This window comes from Staurois parvus, unplaced genomic scaffold (assembly GCF_062004578.1).
Source record: "Staurois parvus isolate SC_StPar_1 unplaced genomic scaffold, SC_StPar_1.0 ptg000470l, whole genome shotgun sequence".
Lineage (NCBI taxonomy): Eukaryota > Metazoa > Chordata > Amphibia > Anura > Ranidae > Staurois > Staurois parvus.
This window is the reverse complement of record NW_028318266.1, coordinates 2,680,915-2,686,914: the sequence shown is the minus strand read 5'-3', so window position 1 is coordinate 2,686,914 and position 6,000 is coordinate 2,680,915. Positions and strand designations below refer to the sequence as shown.

At 45.1% G+C, this 6,000-nt stretch overlaps 1 pseudogene; it reads right to left on the bottom strand.

Annotated features, from left to right (window-relative positions):
• Positions 1-1,966: 1,966 nt before the first annotated feature.
• LOC149452530 (U2 spliceosomal RNA) lies at positions 1,967-2,082 on the bottom strand (annotated as a pseudogene).
• Positions 2,083-6,000: the final 3,918 nt, after the last annotated feature.

Sequence of the window (6,000 nt, the reverse complement as noted above, 5' to 3'; positions counted from 1 at the left end):
CTTTTCTGGCTCCCCATAGCATATCTGCATATTACACTGTGTGCCAATCTTCCTGACACTGTTCCTGTACCAGACAAATGCCTCAAATGCCTGAACTTTTGCGTGATCAGCCCCCTGTTCAGCAGGAGGCAGAAATCACACTAGCCAGCAGATCCCGTCAATTAGTACCCTTCTTATTCTGGTTGTTGAGAGGGTATTTAGCCCCTTTTCTAGCTCTTCATGGCATATCTGCATATTACACGGTGTGCCAATCTTTCTGACACTGTTTCTGTACCAGACAAATGCCTCAAATGCCTGAACTTTTGCGTGATCAGCCCCCTGTTCACCAGGAAGGAAGAAATCACATGTAGAAGAAGCATTTTTCCTGCTTCTACATAGGACAGCTTCTCATTGTCACTTGTTTGCTAAGGAAGCAGCAGATGTAGACAGTTTTCGAAATTGGAGGTTAATAATGGCAGCTTTTGAATTCTCATAACACAGCTTTTCTCCGCAGGCAGGTAAGGTGAAGGCAGAAAAAAAGTGTTATGGTTAGCAAGCAGGGGCGGACTGACAACTCATGGGGCCCCTGTGCAATAGGGGATCATGGGGCCCCTGTGTTTTCGCCCACACCCAAAAAAGCCTATGAAAAAGCCAATGAAAGATACTAGGGGCATCTCATGGGGCCCCCTACTGACCCGGGCCCTCGGGCAGTGCCCGAGTGCACGAATGGTCAGTCCGCCCCTGTTAGCAAGTATTTAGCAGACTTCATTTATACAACTTGGCTTGGAGATGGGGGATCGCTATATAGTCAAATGTTTATTATGTTGTCCAATTAAGTGTGTCGCTAAACTTTAATGGCAGACTAAAGGATTTACCTAAAGTATCTGCAGACCTGAAAGGCTTAAAGGCCAAATACAGAAGAGAGCCCAACAGGCAGTGCCTTATCATTGTCAGCTTGCAACAAGAAGTGCAGTTACCGACAGGATCTCCAGCTAAGAATTGTTTTTGCAAAAGAGTCACAAATTTTGATTTAGAAAACTGTATAAAGTGAGCCATTATGTCTTGTTTTCTTTGGTTAGGACAAATTGCATTGGCGGACAGTGGTTTTGGGAGTACACCTAATAGAGGTTCTTTGATGTATTTAATTTTTTTTTTTTAAGTCCGCAAACGTGCAAACCAGAACGAAAAACCCGTAAGTGATAAGTGATCACAAAAAAAGTGCAAGTGCGAACACCACACGAAAAAGTGCACTTAGGGGTGTGCTTTTGCCCTTCCCCCGAAGGGGATGGACCACTACCCTGATTCCCCGGGGCACGAAGCTCCTGACAGGGACAAGGTTCCCATTTGGTCCTCCTGGCCAAAAGGCCTGGTGGACCACCGTTCCTTGTGTCCAGCCGAAGCCGGACACCCAGTACTTGGTCAGGAGGCTCTCCCGAAGAGAAAACTCCCTAGGGATCAGGGGAGGAAGGAACCAAAAGGCCACACATCCTCCCCCTAGACTTCAGGGAAGGCCCGAGGACCCACACCCTCCATCCTGTGAAAAACACACACAAAAGCAAGAAAAAGTGACAAAGAGTGAATAAATTGAATAAATAGAAAATAAAAAAGTGGTACCGTGCCAAATTGTGCACAGACCAGGCCCTGAGGCCTGTAGCAAAAATTGCCCTGGTCCTAGCCAAAAGGCCTGGTCCTGAGGGCGCTGTGCAAAAAGAGTGTAAAAACAGTGACCTTGTGCCATCTTCACACAGTGGGGTCCCACACCCAGGTGTTACTAGTGGCACCCCTGAGGGTGTCTACTCAGGGGGCACTGAGTTTGCGGACTTTCTGCCTTCCCAGCCCCTGGCCAGACAAGGTAGATCCGTCCAAATCAGGAGGCACTGGGTCCTTCCGGTCTCCTTGGGGGAATTACTCCCAGGACCCCAGCTACGTGTGGGCATCCCGGTTTCTGTCCCCCCGGTACTAGCCTTCCAGGCCCCCATCATAACAGTGAGGGTACTATACAACAGACATCCCCGCAAAGCTAGAATGGCCGGGAGCACCCCCACTGGACACTGATAAGAACAGATACTACACTTGATCTTAGCCAAAAGGCAGAGAAGCGATGATGTATTTAATTGTTAGGGCAGATGGTGGTAACAGGGTCTCTTTAACTCTTTCCCACCCAGCCCCAGCCCCAACCTGAGACCCAGCAATCTTTTAACAGGGTCTATACTTGCACTCTTAATACAGAAACCTCGGCTACCAAACCAAAGTGATGGGGACAGGTTAAAAGTTAAAAAAGAGTAAGGAGTATTATGTGATGCAAAAGCCTCATAAAGTACTGGCTGGGCCAAGTCCCCCATCATTTGTGCTTCACATCTTAACTCTCCCAGGCACTGCAGATCACAAAAGCAGCATTGCTAATCCAGGAAACAGTGGGCAGGATTAGGTGTGGCCAGGTGCTGATTAACAAGCTACAGGCTTGTGAAGCATTAGTGACAGTGCTGATAGCCATGGCCCCAGCAACATCTTCTTATCTGACTATAGTGCAATCATGCATAGCCTACACAAATGTGGCAACTGTGCTCTGAACATAGTTGCAGTGCAGCATCATTCCCACACCATCGTAGGAAGCTATATACTTAGGGCCCATGTACACTGAAGCTGATAAACTCACTTTTGGAGCTGTTCAGCATTTTTTTTCAGCAGCCCCTGAACTCTCCCTAATGTGTTCCTGTGTGTCCATGTACAAATCGTTGTTTACAGTTGTTTACAGGCAGTTGAGTTTACAGTCATTTTTTTTAACACAACAAACTTGCGTTCAGACGTCGATTTTATCAGCGTTTCAAATGCGAAACGCTTGTAAATGCTAGTAAACGCGGCAAATCGCGATTATAAGCGTTTGAATTTTTTTTTTACTCTTTTAGTTCCCGATGCTGTCCAGAACCTTTTTTATCATGAAAAAATGCATGCAAAGCATTTTCAATGTGCTCAGATGGACAAAACACTGAACACAGGATGTTCCTACCAAGCTTGTCACACATTGTAATGACCAATTCACACCTCAGACCTCTCCCACCCTTGGAAACACAAGATATGTTAATGAGCATTCACACCTCAAATTTATCATGAAGACCCCCTGCCAGGTGGCCTTAATGACTCCCTCCACCAGACACCTTTCCCATCCTTGGAAACAAAAGAAATGTTAATGAGCAACTCACACCTAGCTAATGTCAACACATAATGCCATCTCTGCATCTACTCTCTGTATTTCTCTGAAACAGTCTGAAATAGTTAATAATTTACCACTTTTAAGTGCATTCTGGGCATTTGGGAGCTTCTCCTGTGCTTATCTTTAAAAAATGCTTCTAAACTCAAACGCACATAAACGCATTATGCAAACGTGGCTAAACAGACTTTTTTTACCTATGTTTTCCAGCAGTCAGTTTCCATTGTTCAGAACTGTCCCATGTACATGGGGCCTTATAATTAATTGTTTTGACACATTTCTTTTGAATGGGGAGGTCATAGTTCTATTTTAAGTGCATATGATGCAAGAAACGCATGTAAGGCAGCCCATACATTATACACTTTTTTTCTTTCAACCAACATGTTGATGTGCATGAGGAAATTCCTCCTGCTGTGGAATTGTATTCTGACACCGGGGTGACTTACCCACCATCGGGAATACAATGATCAATATTGCTGACTATAGGTACTGATCATTTGGGAAATACCCAGCAGGCTGGTTGTACGTAAGTCAATTGATAGATCTACTTGTGTACAACCAGCCTGCCCATACATGGATCAAAATTCAGCCAGTCCCTGCTGAACCAGATGCATTTTGATTTATCTATTGCAATATATGTTCTGATCTAAGAACATCAATGGCAGTAGATGTTCTTAGATGTTCTAAATTCTTAAATAATTTATCAGTGATATATGTAGGTAGGTAGGTAGGTTTCTAGGGTGTATTTTGTCTAGTTTTGTATAGTGTGGTCACAAGCTTAACAGGAGACTGATAGGAAAAACATAGCAGCTTTTCTGCTTAACATAAAGCTACAATTGCAAAATGAGAGATCCTGTGTGGCTCACAGTGATTCTGCTGCTGTGATTGGCTCCTCTGTATCCAGGTGACCTTGAAAGATTCTTGGTGAACAGGAATGACCAATGCAGATCAGCAGCATGAAAATGGATGCAGTTCCAGCCAATTACAGGGAGAGGTGGCCCTGAGAATGCTGGGTGCTAGTATTTATATTCAGTGAGCATATGTCATCTGGGTTCCTCTTCCTTAGAAAAGGGAGTTACAGCCAGGGGAGGCAGCTATCTCCATGTCTCATGCTGCCAGGAGACCTCAGGTGGGCTCAGGAGGGCCAGAATGCTTAAACCCAGGGTGTTTCTGAGAGCTGACTGAGGGTGATGTCTACAGATCCTGTCTGACATTACGAAGGAAGTTAACCTGCAGCAAGGACCTTGTGAGTACGGACTGTTCTATATGGTGCTGGGACTTCTGCTGTTTATCCCCCCTTAATACCCATATAGTCAGCTGAGGGGTGTAAGCTACAGTGGGGCAAAAAAGTATTTAGTTAGCCACCAATTGTGCAAGTTCTCCCACTTAAAAAGATGAGAGAGGCCTGTAATTGGCATCATAGGTAGACCTCAACTTTGAGAGACAAAATGAGAAAAACAAATCCAGACAATCACATTGGCTGATGTTGAAAGAATTTATTTGCAAAATATGGTGGAAAATAAGTATTTGGTCAATATCAAAGTTCATCTCAATACTTTGTTATATATCCTTTGTTGGCAATGACAGAGGTCAAATGTTTCCTGTAAGTCTTCACAAGGTTGGCACACACTGTTGCTGGTATGTTGGCCCATTCCTCCTCCATGCAGATCTCCTCTAGAGCAGTGATGTTTTGGGGCTGTCGCTGGGCAACACGGACTTTCAACTCCCTCCAAAGGTTTTCTATGGGGTTGAGATCTGGAGACTGGCTAGGCCACTCCAGGACCTTGAAATGCTTCTTACGAAGCCACTCTTTCGTTGACCGGGCGGTATGTTTGGGATCATTGTCATGTTGGAAGACCCAGCCACGTTTCATCTTCAATGCCCTTGCTGATGGAAGGAGGTTTGCACTCAAAATCTCACGATACATGGCCCATTCATTCTGTCCTGTACCCCTTTTTCCTGGTCCCTTTGCGGAGAAACAGCCCCAAAGCATGATGTTGCCACCCCATGCTTCACAGTAGGTATGGTGTTCTTTGGATGCAACTCAGCATTCTCTCTCCTCCAAACATGACGAGTTGTGTTTCTACCAAACAGTTCTATTTTGGTTTAATCTGACCATATGACATTCTCCCAATCCTCTTCTGGATCATCCAAATGCTCTCTAGCAAACTTCAGACGGGCCCGGACATGTACTGGCTTAAGCAGGGGGACACGTCTGGCACTGAGTCCCTGGCGGCGTAGTGTGTTACTGGTGGTAGCCTTTGTTACGTTGGTCCCAGCTCTCTGCAGGTCATTCACTAGGTCCCCCCGTGTGGTCCTGGGATTTTTGCTCACCATTCTTGTGATCATTTTGACCCCACAGGGTGAGATCTTGCGTGGAGCCCCAGATCGAGGGAGATTATCAGTGGTCTTGTATGTCTTCCATTTTCTAATTATTGCTCCCACAGTTGATTTGTTCACACCAAGCTGCTTGCCTATTGCAGATTCAGTCTTCCCAGCCTTGTGCAGGTCTACAATTTTGTTTCTGGTGTCCTTCGACAGCTCTTTGGTCTTCACCATAGTGGAGTTTGGAGTGTGACTGTTTGAGGTTGTGGACAGGTGTCTTTTATACTGATAACAAGTTCAAACAGGTGCCATTGATACAGGTAATGAGTGCAGAACAGAGGAGCCTCTCAAAGAAGAAGGTACAGGTCTGTGAGAGCCAGAAATCTTGCTTGTTTGTAGGTGACCAAATACTTATTTTCCACCATAATTTGCAAATAAATTCTTTCCAAATCAGTCAATGTGATTGTCTGGATTTTTTTTCTCATTTT